General features: G+C 34.9%; 1 pseudogene; it reads left to right on the top strand.

The window, feature by feature from the left end:
* The first annotated feature begins 16027 nt into the window (after nucleotides 1–16027).
* LOC149196492 (uncharacterized) lies at nucleotides 16028–17699 on the top strand (annotated as a pseudogene).
* The last annotated feature ends 1309 nt before the right edge of the window (nucleotides 17700–19008 follow it).

Below are 19008 nucleotides of genomic sequence, written 5' to 3' on the forward strand. Positions count from 1 at the left end.
TAGGTCATCATGGAATTTTCATTATAACTATTTCACTATGCAGTTTCAGAAGCTAAAAAAAACCCATTTGTGAAGAAATCGATTTGAATCTGGGATCTAAATTTTACATCATGTCTCGCTATATTTTAGTAGATAGAATCTGAGGAAGTTAGGGTTTTTGCAGACCCCTGAATTATGTTCCAAACAACTCACCTTGGGAAAATCATCATAAATTTTGCTCTAAGCATCATATTTAATTTTAGTAAGAATTTACAAAGAGATGATGGACTGTAGTGTTTTTGGTATCATGTTTACAAACTAAGGTTGAAACAGTGACCCGCAGCATGTCGTAAAAGTTTGCTCTACTGAACCAGTCTATACTCAGGTCATCATCGGAGATTTGGAATAACTCTTCATTGGAGAACCCAATCTTGATTGTACTTTCGGAGTTAGAAATATAACTTAGCGGGTTAGCATGGAAAGAAATTTTATACCTGGAAGATCCAAAATTACAAGGATACATCAGATTCAATATCAAGCTCCTACAAAGTGAAAAAAGGTGTGTAGTTTGTTTTTAATTTTTGCATAAGCTTGGTTTGAGAAATTAGTTGAAGGAAATTCAAAGGGAATACTGAAGCATTATTATCAGTAATTGATGCATTGAAGAAAGAAAATGGAAACACCTAGTAAGCAACCTGAAAGCTTTAGCATGACTCATGAAGAAGAGGAATAAATGTAACATGATATATCAAAATTACGAGATCAAATGCAACAAATTTCACTCGAACAAAAAGTAACAGAAAATAATATGGATGGTTTAAAGAAAGACGTGGAAGCTAAGATGGAGAACGTGGAAGTTAAGATGGACGATGTGGAAGCTAAGATGGATGGCTTGGAAGCTAAGATGGATGATTTAAAGAAAAGCATGGAAGATTTGAGCCAAATTTGAAGACTTATTTGACAAAGTTTCTACAAGAAATGCTTATTAATGGCGAAAGGGTAGGAAAGGGAACTCATGATGAAAACAAAATAAATGTTAATCATGATTTCATAGACTCTTACATTGGATCGAAGAACAACCATGTTCCAAAGATCGATATGAGGAAGTTTGATGGCAAGGATCCCAGAACATGGATCCTACAGATGGAGCAATTTTTCGATCTCCATAATGTGCAAAACACACAAAAGTTAAGCATTGCAACTTTATATTTGAAACCAAATAAGTTTGTATGGTATCGATGGCTTTTATCTCGTAAACATATTTTCACTTGGGCTATTTTTACGGATGAAATGATAGCACATTATGGGGATACAAAAAGCGACAGTTTTTTTAGCCAATTGATAAATCTCAAACAAAATGGTTCAATGATGGAGCACATTGAGGACTTCCAAAAATTGAATATACAGGTAAACGATATTCTAGAGGAGCATAGGATTGATTTGTTCATCGAGACTTTAAAGATAACATCTAACATGAGGTTCTCCTTTGGGAACCAGATTCATTGGAGAAGCCATTTAGGTTGGCAAGAAAAATGGAAAGCAAAATTATGGCAACAAGGAAGCCTACCACTCACAATCATAAAGATGGAAGTGTTACTACCCCTAGCCATCCACAACCTACAAGGTTTACACTAGAATAATTGGAAGAAAAAAGAGCAAAAGGGCTTTGTTACAGTTGTAATAGCAAATACACTAAAGGTCATAAGTGTGCAGAGAAGAAATTACTTTACATAGATTTTGAAGAGGAGGAAGAAAAGGAACAAGAAATGTCCAAAGAAGAAGATATACACAAGGAAAAACCCCTAGAAAAAGAAGAAATGAATCCAACCATGTCTTGTAATGCATTGGTTGGAATTACCACTCCTCAAACTATCAAGATAGAAGGGCATATCATGAAGAAAAAGGTAATCTAAGTGTTGATTAATTTGGGAGGTACCCATAATTTTACTCATTGTACGATAGCCAAGGAGTTGAATTACTTCTTATATCCAACACCAGAGTATCAAGTGATGGTTGCAAGTGGAGGAAACATAAATTTCTCAGGAAAGTGCCATAATATCAAGCTATCCATGGGAGAATATGTATTGAATAGCCCAATTCTTTCCATTCCAATGGGCGGTGCTCATGTTGTACTAGGCGTCCACTGGATACAATCCTTGGGTACAATAGATTTTAATTTTCAAGAACTTTTCATGAAATTCTCCTCAGAAGGAAAGGAATTTGAATTTAGGGGTATCGCAGGGAAACCGGGAAAGATAATAAGCTCTAACGAAATGAAAAAGCTTCTAAAGAATGAACAACGAGGCATAATTGCACAATTATGTTCACTAGAGGTTCCCACATCGAAATAATCCATTTCTCCAGACCTCCAAAAGGTCTTGAACAATCATTCCAAGGTATTTGTTACTCCCAAAGTCCACCCACCTATTCGTGTTCATGATCATGCTATTAATTTCATTCCAAGAAGTGCTCCTCCAAACATCAGGCCTTATAGATATCCCTATGTCCAAAAGCGTGAAATTGAACGTATGGTTGTAGAAATGCTAGAGGCTGGTATAATTCAAAATAGTTAAAGTTCTTTCTCTGCTCCAGTAGTATTGGTTCACAAGAAGGATGGATCATGGCACATGTGTCCAAATTATAGGGAGCTTAACAAGCTGACTATTGAAGATAAATTTCCCATTCCTGTCAATGATGAATTATTGGATGAATTGGATGGATCAATTTACTTCACCAAGTTAGATCTTCATTCAGGATATCATCATGTATTTATATGCAAGATTTGAGGATGAATATACGTTATTGTTGGGCTTCTGAGCCTACATGAGTTTGTTGGCTGACCTTGATAATTTTTCCTTAATCAAAATAAATTCATAATTCCATTTGTACATGTTAGAATTGGATTATCTTTGGATCAATCCTACACCTCTAGGAGAGATGAATCCAAGAAAAATATGAGCTTCCTCATATGAGCTGTCCAATGTGAAGTTTGGCCCTAGTTGCCAAAATTAATAGTTTGCTTACCTTCTTCCAGATAACCAAACTAACTCAGCTCAGTTTCGTTCTGCAAAACTTGCATTGAGAAACTTTTCCACAAAAGCCCAAACCTTGTACACGTCTTCAAAATTGGTTTAATAGCCAAGATATATAGCTACAACTCCCACTCAAATGATCATTTTTTTTCCTTCATAGTGTCCATTGGCCATGGGATCACAAAAAGAAGTATTATTTGAATCCAAAGCTTCTTGGAGTTCTGCATAATTTTCCATCAAATAAAGATGACTAAGAAAACCCAAGCCAATGGAGATATTATTTTATTCTACAATTTTTTGTACCACTTCTGGATTGATTAGAGTTCCACTATGGTCATACAGATTGAAAGCTACTATTGCACCTCCATTATGCCTAATTTGAGGCCCATATATACACACAAGATTAAATTACACACCCTCCATTTAACTTTTCATCTGTAAACAATGGATGGAATGATAATTTGAAACAAGGGTTATGACATTATTTTGATGCTTTAGATTTTATAAAAGGGATCATGGAGGGTTGTTCTCATCCTCCTTGTACGTATAGGCTTTGACGAAATTAATTGGGGAAATGCATGCGTAGAAGATACATATGTAGGTACATGATGAATTGTGATCTGAAACCATTATATTTCTCTATACAATAGTAGCTAAATCATGTGCCCTTAGTAGTGTATATTATAATGTATAACACTAAATCTTTTTTGTTTCTCATGCATTCTTCAAGTTTCTACAAAATTGTGTGTATCTAGGTGGAAAAATGTTAGATTTTTCTTGAAGGAACCCTTTTTTTGTTTCTTTGTATGTATCAGAAACTTCACATGTATTAGAGCTCACCATATTAGAGATGGCCTTCTTACCATGCAATATTTATTATTAGTTAATACTTATCATCGATATATATCTAAAAGGATATTTTTGTTTAACTAACGTTGAGAAACAACCTCAAATATGCATACAATATTGGGATGCATAAAAGGCTTCATTTTTCTTAACAAAATTCTATTTAACAATAGAATGAAATGCTATAGTAAGAGGTGGGCAGTACCAAATAATTGAAGAATTCACTCTCGAAAAATCTAGACTTCACAGGCAGGTTGAGGTGTTGAGTAAGAGGCTTGTAGAGTTGCAGATAGAACATATCAAGCGAGGGATGGAAAAGGAAGAGAAAAAGTTGGCATTTGAATCACTACATGTAGAGGTTGCTGAGAAGTTTAGATAGGTTGAGGAAAAACACTTTCAATTGTTGAAATACAATGAAGAACAAGGAAAGATTTTCAAGTCACAACAAGGAGAAAATCCTTCTCCTAGGAGTGAGAAAAAAATTTCTTCTTCTGAGTCTCAAGGAGGAAACTAATAGATCTGAAGAAATTTCAAAGAAATATTTGAATAGTGATTATAGGATATTGGACATAGAGACCTAGTCATTGGGATTTCATACATAATTGGTGGCAATAATGTTAAACTGTGATGGGATAACTACTGAAGTGAACATGATCAAAGAAGATATGACAAAAATATCAAACAATTCATTCCAAATTCAGAAAGAAAATTTTTTCTTATGAAAGACTGCTGTTTAAAATATCTATTATAAATCACTTGAACAATAGTTTTTTTCCACAAAGTATTCTTTGGAAGAAATGATAGAATATGTTTCCAAGGGTGAATAACAAATAACTCAACTAGTTATTGATGTTTTAGATGTTGCAAATGAAAAAGATGGTCAAATAATTTATATAGAGATTTAGGTTCTAGCTATGGTAGATAAGAAAGGATTCTAATTATCTAGTTTACAAGATCATCTTTCTTCACTTGCTGCTCCAAAAATGTTCTTTGATGAGGAGAACACTTCTTTACAAACTGAATTGAATAAAATAGCATTAATTTCAAAAGTCTAAGAAAAGGTAAGATTTATGGGAATATTAGCAGACTTGGAAATAGCATTGGGTTCTCTCAACAAAGATCTTGAGTCTTCTTGGGCCATAGCAAAGGAAAAAGAGGGTAATATAGTTGATCTACGTCATTCCCAATTGATGGGTCCTATGAGAAAAATTTACACAAATAGAAATCCTCAACATGAGAAAACAAAGCTGCAATTGCAGAAATTTGAGCTAACTAGCCTTCAGATACCCAAAATCCGTATGCAATGAAGCTATAACAACTAAAATTTTAATTTAGAATGTATTTTTGGTCTTATAGAGACCTTAAACCTCCATCAATTATGAAGCCCAAATACAAAAAGAAAAAAACATGAATGACTTGAGGATGGCATGTCCAGTTTAATGCCTCTATTAATGTAGCACTATCAAGGCTCAAAAATTAGTATTGTAATTATCATGCAGGGGACTAAATATTGATATTTACCTCACCAAATGGTAATTAGACCCAAAATCTGTGTATTAATAGATGTTTCTTACCTTATATATGCTTGCACATTACTAGAAGTATGCCAACTATAAATGTGTGATTCCTTTTTATTGATATATTTGCATATTGTACATAATGATAAACCTAACAACTAGAGAATGTAAATCATATCTAACAGAATGGAACCAAAATAAAACTTGTGGTCTATGAAAGAAAAGACTTAATGATGCAGGAGCATTCGCCCAAGGGAAAATCATTGTAAATAGTAAACATAGGGGGTCATGCATTTTAGGAAATAGTTTTCCTAAGTCTCAAGTTAATGTAATATTTAGGATTTTTTGATAATGGGAGAATATGCAAATGCTCTCAAAATAAATAAACAAGAACATGAGTGGTAGAAGTCAAATCCAACTCTTAAACATTTCCATGATTCTAGGAACAAGAGAGAGCTTTTACGCATTAAATGGGAAGCTAATAAGAAGACTTTCCTGTTTTAAAATAGAGGAAGAGATGGAGTGGATAAAGTATCAAGGAGACTTATCTGCGACATATGTATACATGTAGAGAGCTTTAGGGATTTTGTTAGAGGAGTGATCAGATCCTTCAGTGATGCAATCCATTGTGTTCTCAAAAATAAGTGAACCTGCGCATTTAGTAAGGGAGACCACAAATAGTAGAATAATGCCTATCTATGTGTGAGAGACCGAGAGTCTCCATTGTAATCAATTGTTCATGTTAATATAAAGAGGTTCATTTGGAACCGAATAGATGTGTGAATGCATAATGAATGATTGGATTACATGTAAATTATGAACTCGTAGGTTCTATAATGAATTGCAGGCATAGTTCTGAACTACCCAGAGGCGTAATATGATTTAGAGGAATCATAAGGATTCTTATAATCCATTGAAGAAGTTGAGAATTCACTGAGGAATCAACTCAGGAGGGAGTTGCAATGAAAATAGTGAAGAATGGGATCCTTTGGAAAAGACGGAACGAGAAAAAATCCATTGGAACAACATAAAATCTCTAAGTAAAATGAATTACGAAGAAGTGTAAGTGATGCACAACAGCCATTAGATGTCGTAGATCAATGGTTGAGATCAAATTGCAGCAGAGGAATCCCTTTTTTAAGTTATCGAAATATCAAAGCTCATCCCCATCAAAGGTCGCAGCGGAAGCGTTGTGGAACAATAAGTTGTGGACCTGACGACATTTATAAGTGCCGATGCATAATATTTGGAATCCACCGTAAGGGTTCAGAGTGGGAATTCCTTTGTATTCCCAAGTGTTTAACATTTCCAATAGTTATATGGTGCAATCCTTTTAACACAAAAGCATGTGTTATCGCTCAATAGTCGGAGATTAGAGTTGGAGAAGGGTGATGGTTCATATATGTATGACCATTGGATATTGCGATGGCCAATTGTGACGAGGTTAGCGTCGAGGTCTGTGCTAAGTCCACAGCCGTAGCAGAAAGATATTTTTGTGGAGTAATTCCTTTGTAAATGTATTTATAAGGGAATTGCACGGTTAAAAGGTTGTAAAGTCACGAAAGGAATATTTGAGACAACCTTTAATAAAAGATGCTAAAGAAGGCTTATAAGGGTAGATTGAGTTCCGAGAGGAAGTATTGGTAGAGTGATTGAAGTTCCATCACAAAGGAACTTATAAGAGGGCCACTTGACCATTTATGGTCTGAAGAGTTGACTCGATTGAAGAGTCAATTTTCCTAGGACAGTTGTGGATGTATCATTGTTCATAAATGCATACTATGGGTATCTGCGGTGTTACCTTGGCATTAGTTTGCTAAGTATGGTTATATGTTGGGGGACCCCTGCACCATTTAGTAGTATCAGAGCAGAAGTTTGCATCAGAGTAGATTTGTAATATGTAAGAGGGAACTTTGAAGTTCTAGAAGACTATAGCATTCTAGCAGAGGCTTTGAGTAAATAGGAACAGAGAATTCCTCAAAGGAAAGAAAAAGAAAGATTGCTTAATGTAAGTTCTGAAGGAAAGAGGACTTGGAAACCAACTAGAGGACAATCCATTCAAAAGTGCAGAAGAATGGGTGAAACAAGATCATGCTGAGATCTTGAAGGTGAGGTAATATGTTCTGATTTAAATTAAGAATGTGTGTTTTATACTAATACACACGTGACAACAAGAAAAGTTGTGAGAAGAGAACATATGTGTTCTTGAAGACAGAGTAAGGAGAATACTCTAAAAGAGAAGTGGCAGTGAACCTGAAGAATCCAACAAGAGATTGGATAGAGAGGAGAGCTAAAGTGTTCTCAAGAGAGACTGAGATATTGCAGAAGCCTAGGAGGAGAAAAGGTGTTTCTCAAGGGGAGGTTCCAAACAGATGACCTGCGCTTACCAAAAGAATGAGTGAGGAGAGCATAGGGAGGTAATATTGCAGCCAAGAGGACTAGCTGTTGCAGAGGCTTGTTGCAAAGGAGCTCATGAAGAAAGAAGAGAAGAAGATGACTACTGATAGTCATAGCAGAGGTTTAGAGAGAAACCACAGCAGAGGATATGAGAAGAAGGATGCCAAGGCTAATGGCAAGAAGATGAGTCAAGAGGAAATTGACAAGGAAGTTGCAGAGTTGAAAAAAAAACTCAATGCACTAAGGAGAATGCTTAAGGAAATCCAAAGACTAGGTTGGGTCTTGAGGAAGGATCCAGTGGAATGGCATGAGATGCAGAGAAGGCTACAACAAAAGCAAGTAAAGTGGCTGAAGGAAAAACTCAAGGAGGTTGAGTTAGAAATGGAAGAATCCATTTGTGACCCTGAACAAGGAGAAATTCTGTGAGAAAGTGAAGATGAAAACTTGAAGACTAAAACTTCAAGTGAGGCTAAAGGGTCACATGGTTTCAAATTTGACAATTTGTGTATGGTTGCAGGTAAAACAGGTGAAGGAAAATTAGTTGATATTGTCATAAAAGAGGAGGAAGACCAACATAATCTAAATTCTGTTTTGGAAAAAGATGAGATAGATAGATCTCATATACAGCTGGAGAAAGATATCAAGCAACCAAGTGAAGGGTTTGAAGAGATTGAAGAGGAGATAATCGCAAAATTTCTAAGTCATCTGAAGGATTTAGAACAGCAAGGGACTGAAGGCAAACTTGAGCAAGATACTATGTTAGTTGAAAACATAGTACAGGATCATCAATTCACTATGATGATAGGCACAATGGAGATAGCCATGGAAATTGTTGAGACAGATATTAGGGAAGAAGGACATCTACTGAAATATGTTAAGAAGGAGGAACTCTATGTAAAGGTTTTAACCTTGGGAAAAGGAACACTAACAAAGGAGTGTTTTGAAGAAGATGGACAGTCTTTTGAAGATGTCAAAGGTATAGAGGAGTACTCTAGGAGAACAGAGTATGATGAAGAAGACCTTTTGACGAGGGAAGTAGTGACTTGCTATAGCAGAAAGACCTTGAGATTACAAGGGTCAAAGGAGGAAAGTATTTTAATATTGTAACATAACATGTAAAGGATGAAGTTGGAAGAAGAGAGAATTGTGATGAAGTGCTTGCTAAGTGTGAAGAGGAAATTAAATACCTAGAGAAACTGGTGAGAAAACCTGATGGTATAATAGAAGCTGCAGCTATAGTTTCTGAAGAAGATGTGTCTCAAGTAGCCATGGAGACAGGAAGATGAAATCATTTTTTTGCAGGTTCATTAAAAAGCATGAATGAGTATGAGTATGTGATCAGAGAGATTGAGCAAATATTGTTTGAAGATGGTAAAGAGACGGTAGGAATCAAACAATTTCAAAGTGAAGATAACTAGCAACAGGTTAATGGAGGAGAAGTTCACTACTATGAACCCAATTAGGAATACATCATTAGAATAGATGGTGTGAAAGAAATAATAATGGACAGTCTCATGAATTCTATTGAAAATTCGAATTAGCATACTGATGTGCTGACAGAGGAGAAGGAGAAAGTAGAGCAGCAAACTAAAATGTTTCCAAAAGGAAATAAGGCACAACATCCTTATGTTTTTAATTTTAACAAGTGTTTTGAGTGTGCAGGTTTTGTTGCAAATGCTGGAGGAGATCTGGCACAAGTGAACAAACAAATAAAGATGGAAGAAGGAGATTATGTGGAAGAATTCAATCCATGGAATGGAGAAATTAATTTGCTAGAAAGAATGTTGAGTAGTCATGATTTAATCATGAAAGAGGGTAAGGATGATAGGTAGGTAGTCAGTAAAGAAAGTACACCAAAGAATAAAGCAAATAAAATAGAAGTTAGCATAGGAGTCACAACAAGCATTGAAGTAAGAGAAAGCAAACCAAAAGTTGTAGCAAGCAAAGAAAAAGTCAGCATAGAAGACAACAACAGTAACCTGAAACAAAGAGAAAGAGACAGAAATACAAAGCAAAAAATGGACCAGTTCAAGGATATGATGGACATAGAAATTGAATAAATGTGGGAGCTGATGATGAAGCAGTCCAAATGGAGGAAAATGCTAACAACAGTAAGCAAGATCAATCAGAAGTTGAATTTGATTGACAAGAAGAAGAAGACAGCAAAAATGCAGCAGCAACAAGGGAACAAAGCATCTGGACAATTATAGAAAAAATTATGGGATCCAGGAAGACAAAGACCAGAAGACACATAATCAGGAGATCATGAGTATTTCCTACTTTGGGAGTCTGATGTAGGAGCATTCACCCAAGGGAAAATCATTGTAAATAATAGACATAGGGGGTCACGCATTTTAGGAAATAGTTTTCCTACGTCTCAAGTCAATGTAATATTTAGGCTTTTTTGATAATGGGAGAATATGTAAATGCTCTCAAAATAAATAAATGAGAACATGAGTGGTAGAACTCAAATCGAACTCTTAAACAGTTCCATGATTCTAGGCACAAGAGAGAGCTTTTAGGCACTAAATGGGAGGCTGATAAGAAGACTTTTCTATTTTAAAATAAAGGAAAAGATGGAGTGGATAAAGTCTCAAGGAGACTTATCTTCCACATATGTATGCATGTAGAGAGATTTAGGGATTTTGTTAGAGGAGTGATCGGATCCTCCAGTGATCCAGTCCAATGTGTTCTCATAAATAACCGAACTTCCGCATTTAGTAGGGGAAGCCACAAATAGTAGAATCTGGCCTATGTGTGTGTGAGAGACCGGGAGTCTCGATTGTAATCAATTGTTCTTTTTAATATACAGAGGTTCATTTGGAACTGAATAGATTTTTGAATGGATAATGAATGATTGGATTACATGTAAATTAAGAACTAGTAGGTTCTATAATGAATTGCAGGTATATTTTTGAAGTACACAGAGGCGTAATATGATTCAAAGGAATCATAACGATTCTTAGAATCCATTCAAGAAGTTGAGAATTCGCTGAGGAATCAACTCAGGAGGGAGTTGCAAGGAAAATAGTGAATAACAAGATCCTTTGGAAAAGCCGAAACCACAGAAAAACCAGTTGAACAACGCAAAATTTCTAAATAAAAGGAATTATAGAGAAGTGTAAGTGATGCATAGCAGACATTAGATCTCATAGATCAATGGCTAGGATCAAATTGCAGCAGCGGAATCCCTTTTTTAAGTTATTTGAAGATCAGAGCTCGGTGCCATTGGAGTTTGAAGCGGAAGAGTTGTGGAGTAATAAGTTGTGGACCCGATGATATTTATAAGTTTCGGTGCATAAGAGTTGGAATCCGGCGTAAGGGTTCAGAGCGGGAATTCCTTTGTATTCCCAAGTGGTTAACATTTCTGATAGTTATATGGTGCGGGTATTTTAACACAAAGGCATGTGTTATCACTCCAATAGTCAGAGATCAGAGTCAGAGAAGGGTGATGGTTCATATATGTATGACCATTGGATATTACGATGGCCGATTTCGATGAGGTTAGCCTCGAGGTCTGTGCTAAGGCTATAACCACAATGTAAAGATATATTTGTGGAGTAATTCCTTTGTAAATGTATTTATAAGGGAATTGCATGGTTAAAGGGTTGTAAAGTCCTGAAAGGAATATTTGAGACATCCTTTAATAAAATAGGCTAAAGAAGGCTTATAAAGGTAGATTGAGTTCCGAGAGGAAGTATTGGCAGGGTGATTGAAATTCCATCACAAAGGAACTTATAAGACGGCCACTTGACCATTTATGGTCTGAAGAGTTGAGTCCATTGAAGGGTCAATTTTCCTGGGACAGTTGTGGATGCATCATTGTTGATAAGTGCATACTGTGGGTATGTGCGGTGTTACGCTAGCATCAATTTGCTAACTATGGTTATATGTCGGGGGACCCCTGCACCACTTAAGCGACAACAATATTGCTTCTAATCATATAGACGACGTATTGCAACTTGGAAATGTCTCCCCCAACAACCATTGTGGGTGGTTGATAGCTTATGCCACATTTGAAACCTATGGGGCACCTGGTAACCACCAATTCGAAATTATGGGAAATAGAGGAATAAACTTCATAGGTCTAGTGAGGCTTCAAAGTGAAACAAGAAGAAAAACTCACCTATCTCTATAAATTGACCAGTTTGTTATTATTCATGGTTGCTACTGCTACATTCACACATTTTTCCACAATATCCCCTCAGTACATGAGACAACAAGCCATGTATTTCTCATGCCTTGGGTCATACATGGCCATCATGCTTGAGGGTTCAAACATTGCATTTGTAATCTTAGGCCAATGTAGTTTCTCATGATCTATTTTCTCTGTAGAGATTACTGGAGCATACGAATGAAACATAAAATGAATTTGAGGATATGGTACAAGATAGGTCTGATACGTTGTCACATCCACATTAATGGTCCCACTAAATATTAAAAAAATGTAATTTTCAATAGTGCATTACTATTGCGACTTTTCTATTGATGTTCTTCTAGACAATTAATTGTGGACCTAAAGAACAAAGTATTGAATTTGATACCCATTAGATTCCTCCTTTCAATTCAGTATAATATTGTTGGTTTTACATTTCAATGAAATAAATAAAACTTCTCATTAATTTTTGGTGTTCATAGCCCGGCCAATGAAAAGCATGTGATTCAATCAATTTTTTCAGCCAAATACTTTTCTTGTATGAGATGAAAAGAGAAGTTTAGAAAGGTGACATTTTGGCCCAAGTGGGAATGAAGTGCTTGACATGGGCTGAAATTTGGGGTGGATTTCCCTTCCCCTAAAGGAGTAGGAGGAATTAATCCAACCACCACATAGTATCCATTTGGGGAATGGTGTAGCTCCTCTACCACAACCAAACCAACTTGCATATGATTCATGTTAGACTGTCAATGACACATTGACAAGAAAAAATGTGATTCATATTGGATTTTCAATGGCACATTGACAAGAAAACATGTGATTCATATTGGATTTTCAATGGCACATTGACAATAAAAAATTTCATGATACAATTATGTGTTCGATTATGCATTTTTTGTGGATATATACACAAGAAACCAAGGGAGAGGCTCAATTCCATTTGTCATGCATGTGACAGAATCTTACTGCAATAGTATACAGAGCGCGGTGTGTGTGTGGGGAATTTTTTTTTTGCATGAATGGATAAACTCGTAAATGATATGAGGACTGTAATTTTTTTCTAATCTTATGATAGACTGTAAGATGTGGATTTACACTATTAATAACCTAGGTGCATAAGACAATATATATTTTAGATTAAAAAAATTTATAGTTATATATCAATATATGGAGCATGATAGGATATGATGAAGGGAGAATGAAATACCATATAGCCAAATGGAATGTCAGTAAGCATGACTGATATAATCCTTGACAAAACCCCACTCATAACCAAGACAAATACAAGTATTACTAATATTTCTAAGGATACCCTCTTAATTGTTCCCCTCTCTGCACAAACATGCGGGTTATAGATTTTTAGCCTACCCTTCAACAACTGTAGGAAGGACATTTATTCTTCCGACCAAGCACCAATGGTTGCATGAGCTCACATTTCAATAGTGGTTTACCATCCACTGTTCTGTTAGGACAATCCAATACACACGTAATGCTTACCAATTATGCATTCTACTTCATTGGGAAGAAGGTTAGCATAAAGAGAAATTTCCAATGATATTCTCTTATTAAGGAGAAGTTGATGCAATTTAGTCACTAAGTTCCACTTCCAATGCACTTAGTTGTTATATGTATTATGATTTTAATTTGTAACTTCCAGTTTATTTTTCCAATCTTGTTATACATGATTCATAAGTAGCTTGGTCCAAGACTCCAATCACTCACCAAAACATGTATATTTTGGTAAAAAATGATCACACTTCATCAATTTCTTACTTCTATAAATACCTAATACAATGACATGAAAATTACAAAAACCTTGTCTGTCTATACCATGTTTGATGTATTGGGGTTTTCTATTCTTGTATGTGAGTATTTTCACTCCTAACAATTGTTTAATGTACCTATTGATTTTAGTTCCTGGAATGCAAAATTGTTACTCTACTTCCCTTTTGGAGGCCATTTTTTATGATTCCTATTGTAACAAAAAGATACATTCTCAACAAATATTCAAAATTCTAAGTTTTCTTTTTCTAAAATTTCATTTATAACCAAGATGCAACGTAATACCTTGACAACATGTTCCATGGACAGAGGAGCTCATATATCTCTTATTTGATGCAGTGACTTTTCCATGGTTCTTGAATGTCTTATAAGTCTTGCACTACAATCTTTAACAACAATTAGAAATAGGCTTGAAATCACTAGTGTCGTTCCCAAAAATGCAATCAAAATACTCAACAAGATTCACTCACATAGTGAGAATCAACATTCTTTGGGACTGGACCTACATATGAAGGCTTGACAGTGAAACATTAGTTTTCAAATTGACTGGTATTTTGATCATTCTAGGAAATTCCACTTCATGAAGTGGATCAAAATATAGAAGATAAAGATTAGTCCTTGTTTTCTGAAACCAGATTCAAATTTATTATTTGAATGAAAAATACCTCAAATTTGTAACCTATTACAACTATTGTATTTGGACTTCTCTCATTACACAATAAATGCAGGCTGAATGGATAGTGACATTTGACATCAAGAACTAAAATCAGCTATCTAAACCTCATAGAGTTAGTGGGGATGCATGCAACATGTAGAAGCACGAAGATGCATGGCACCTAAAGTAAAGAAAATCATTAATTCTATTAACACATTTATAATCAACCATTTAATGTTGAATGTACTGAAAAGAAATATGGTTTACATATATTAGTTTTCATTTAGGCAACCCTTATGCCCAGTAAAATATGATCAAGCTAGACTTGACCAAACATTATTATGTCTAGACATCATATTTGACAGTTTTGAAATGAAACCCTTTTAAAGATATCTATTGAAATAATGGTAAGGTGGTTTCTATACTCTGTCATCATTTCTATGAGAAAACAAAAGCATCTTCAAGAACTACGAATTAAATCAACCATTAAACCTTAAGTTGTGTGGCATAGCTACAAATTGGACTTTTGTCATTGTGGCCAACTCTAAGTGTATGGCACACATTTTAAGTTGGTGGCTGCACTCTGTCATAATTCTATGAGGAAATATAAGCTTCTTCAAGGCTTATGTATTAAATCAACTATTGAACCTTAAGTTGTGTACCTAATCTACAAATTGGACTTTCCCATTATGACCAATGCTAACTGTATGGCATACATTCTTATACTTTCTTCTATTGATTATACTTGTCATGAAGGCAAAGATAAAGTGTGTTCATTTGGAACTCCTACTTGTCAAACAAGCTTCATGGTGCCCATGAAAATATTGTTGTTATGAAAATTGAAAATCAAACATAGGTCAAAAGTGCAAAGACATTTTTTTCTTTTCTGATTTTGTTAAATAGAAATTAATCAATTTCATTTTTCTCTTACCCATTTTTTTTCACTTTTTGATGTAATATCCTCTGATTTTTCACAGGTTAATGTAGGTAAGGCATCTCCCATTGGTGTGTTCTTATCCTAACTGTTGTTGTAATGCGTGTTTAAAAATGGCCACAAGGGATGGTCCCTTAAGAATGATAATATATTAACCAAAACTTTTCGATCTCTTGCCAATAGATCTACATTCAAAAGGTGTAAAGACAACGCAAATATCTCCTGAAAAAATTTCTCATCCATAGGCTAATCTCTTCAAAAAAATTCTCAGCTGCATGTTATATATTATTTCTTAACTCAGACCAAAATGGTTTAAAATTATGCACCCTCTACAAGTATTGGCGAATAATAACACCATGAACTCAGTCTATTACTGCTCAAGCTAGGGAACCTTCTCCATGTAAATTTCAGTCACAAAAGCTAACATAGTTCATTCAAAAGTAGCACTGTAATTAGTTGTTAATATCACCATACAAAGGTTGGAGAAGTTTCTCATAACAATTTAAATCTGTTGTTCATCCTCTCCCAATTTTCTGTAAGATGAAAATCATTTGGAAAAAAAAAGTCTCTACTGCTGGTCTCATTATCTCTGTAATCAGAAAAAAAGTTTCAATAGAACAGAGTTCCCAATTCTTTTATGAATTTCCTCAGGAATCACATAAATTGTTGGATTTAATACCAAATTTTGAAGTCAAATATATTGGATGAACTGAAGAATTTTTGGAGAACATGGAACTCACTAGAAATGTTCCGTGTGCTTATCCATAAACAACATTAATTATGGGCTTTGGAAATGTTGGAAGGTTTGATGAAGCTTACAATTTACTAAACAAAATGAGAGAAAAAAGATGGAAACCTAACACCATAACATATAACTATATTCTTACTTGCCTTGGAAAGATAAGCAGAGTGGATGACACTTGCACCCTTTTCACTAAAATGAAAATTGATGTAGAACCTAATTTTTCCACTTACAATATTATGATTGATATCCTATGCAAGGAAAATATATTAGATAATGCTTACAAAGTGCTGGAGACAATGGCCCATGTAGGATTGTTTGCAAATGTAATGACAATTAACATCATGATTGATAGGTTGTATAAGATTCAAAGGTTGGATGATGTCTGCAAACATTTTGACAGTTTAAGAGAAAAGGGTTGTAGGAAAAATGTAGTAACATATTCTTCTCTGATTGATGGTTTAGGAAGGAAATGCAGGGTTGATGAAGCATACACACTATTTGAAAGGATGTTGGATGATGGTCATGCACCAAACGATGTTCTCTATGCATCTCTTATTAAGACATTTTTCAAGTGGGGTAGGAAAGATGGTGGGCATAAAATATTAAAGGATATGATTCGTAGAGGTTGCACACCAGATATAATACTTTATAATGTATATCTAAACTTTCTTCTTAGAGAAGGGTAGATTGACAAGGCCCACATATTTTTTGAAGAAATTATAGAGCATGGATATGTTCAAGATGTTTGTACTTACTACACTATTGCATGGTCTTATAAAGACTGGAGAAACACAAAAAACATACAATTTGTTTTATGCAATGAAAGAGCAAGGTTGTGAACTTGATACTCTTGCATATCACACTACTATTGATGGTTTTTGGAAGTCAAGAAAGGTCAAAAAAGCTTCCAAATCCTTGAAGAAATGAGGAGAAAGGGCCATTCTCCTAGTGTAGTTTCTTATGGAGCACTTATTGATGGAATTGCAAAGGTTGATTGACTAGATGAGGCATACATACTTTTTGAGGAAGGCCAAAGGAATAGTTTTGAATGTATTTGTTTATAGTAGTCATGTAGATGGGTTGGAAAGGTAGGAAGAATAGATAAGGCATAATTGATTATGTATGAAATGATGCAAAAAGCATTGAACCCGAATGTATATACATGGAATTGTCTACTTCACCCTCTCGTTAAGGCAGAGGAGATAAATGTGGCATTTGTATGTTTTCAGTCAATGAAATATTTGAAGTTCTCTCCAAATGCGGAAATTTAACAAAAAAATTTTGTTTTGGTAAGAAATGCAAAATCTTAGCCATACCCCTAATGTTACTACATACACCACTATGATTCCTATTGTAGCTAAGTCTGGGAATATAACATAGGCCTATGATTTATTTGAGAAATTAAAAGCCACGTGCCATAAGCCTGATTGTGCATGTTATAATGGCCTTATAATTGGGCTGAGCAATGCAAATAGATCACTAGAAGCTTTCAATTTTTTTCAAGAAAAACGATTGAATGGATGTAAAATATGTGTTAAAATTTGTATTATGCTTCTTGATGCCCTTCACTAGGCTGAAAATATTCAGTAGGATTCCATTGTAGTTTTTGTTTTAATAGAATCAAAGAAATCTCAGGATGTTTCAAAATATTTGTAATCCTGGATTACATGAATGTCCAAAGGACCAAATATTATCAGGACATAGTGGAATGCATACACTTTCGTTCCATAAAACATATTCCTATCTTGCTTGCTTCTAGGGTTTTGTTTTCTAATTCTTACTTGAGCTTCTTGAAATTAATTTGTTGGGAAAGTTGTTTTCCAATTATTGGTCCTTCCACAAATGTTGACACTAGTTGAAGGGTTGCATGGCTTGATAGTTGATGATTGAATTATTTTCACTGTTGAAGGGAAATCATGAAAATATACATGTGTGGGATCCCAAGTCCACAACTAAATGTTTGATCTCCAAATGTATAAACTAGCATTGTTTTAGTTTTGTTGTTAAGAATCCTAGAGAACCTACAGGTCCTAGAAGAGTTTTATACACCAAGAGTTTGGCGAGGCACGCTTTAAACTTGTTGTCATCTATTACATAATTGGCAAATTTTGAAATACCAAACTAATTTTCTGCTACCGAAATTTGCCTTTGAATAAAACATGTTTCAAGAAATTTATATTGGTGGCCATGATGTTGTTACTTCACTTGCCTTTCAATGTGATCTAACAGGCAGTGTGTAACTACCATCACAGGAGAATCTCATGATGTAGGGTATGAATCCTCTTTTTAACTTCTAAGGTCCTTCCTCTATCTATTATGAAAATAAGTATATGATAAATTTTCTTTTAAGAACCTACATGAACTTTTTTATTTAAGAACCCAAGTAATAAGACGATAAATTTTTGTAAATTGATGCATCCTTCAACGAGTTTGCTTATATTGATGGAAAGTGAATATGGAGCTTATCATCTCATATAGCAAGCAGACCAAATCAACTTTGTCCTTTGTGTCTATGGCTATTGCATTAGTTTGCTTCCATTCTAATTTTTCTTTTTGTTTATTTCCAAGTCTTAAAATTTATCTTCTCTTAACTTTATCCTCAGAAATTGCAACTATTTTCCCCTTTAGCTATATAAGGAACCATGGGAATACATGCCCACTTTGCAAATGAGTCCCTTGGTTCCATATCCTACATCTAATCGATCATTAGAATTTATTTGGGCCATATTTTTTCTGTTATGTTATCTCTCTTGGAGATTGATGTTATGGCCATTGGATAAATTGATTGTTGTGCCAAAACTTAAAAGGGATTATCGTTCACCCACTCCCAAAATTTCTTTAACTGAATCTTGGGTTAATAAACAGTCTTGGCCATTGCATCCACTACTGAAACATATGTTCCATGTTGTAGTTTGACTCTTCGAGGCATCCTTTCAAGATCACAACATGGCAAAGGTAAGCCCAC

Source organism: Pinus tabuliformis, chromosome 2_2 (assembly GCF_031772625.1).
Source record: "Pinus tabuliformis cultivar Carrire ecotype Pingquan chromosome 2_2, CPIR1, whole genome shotgun sequence".
Lineage (NCBI taxonomy): Eukaryota > Viridiplantae > Streptophyta > Pinopsida > Pinales > Pinaceae > Pinus > Pinus tabuliformis.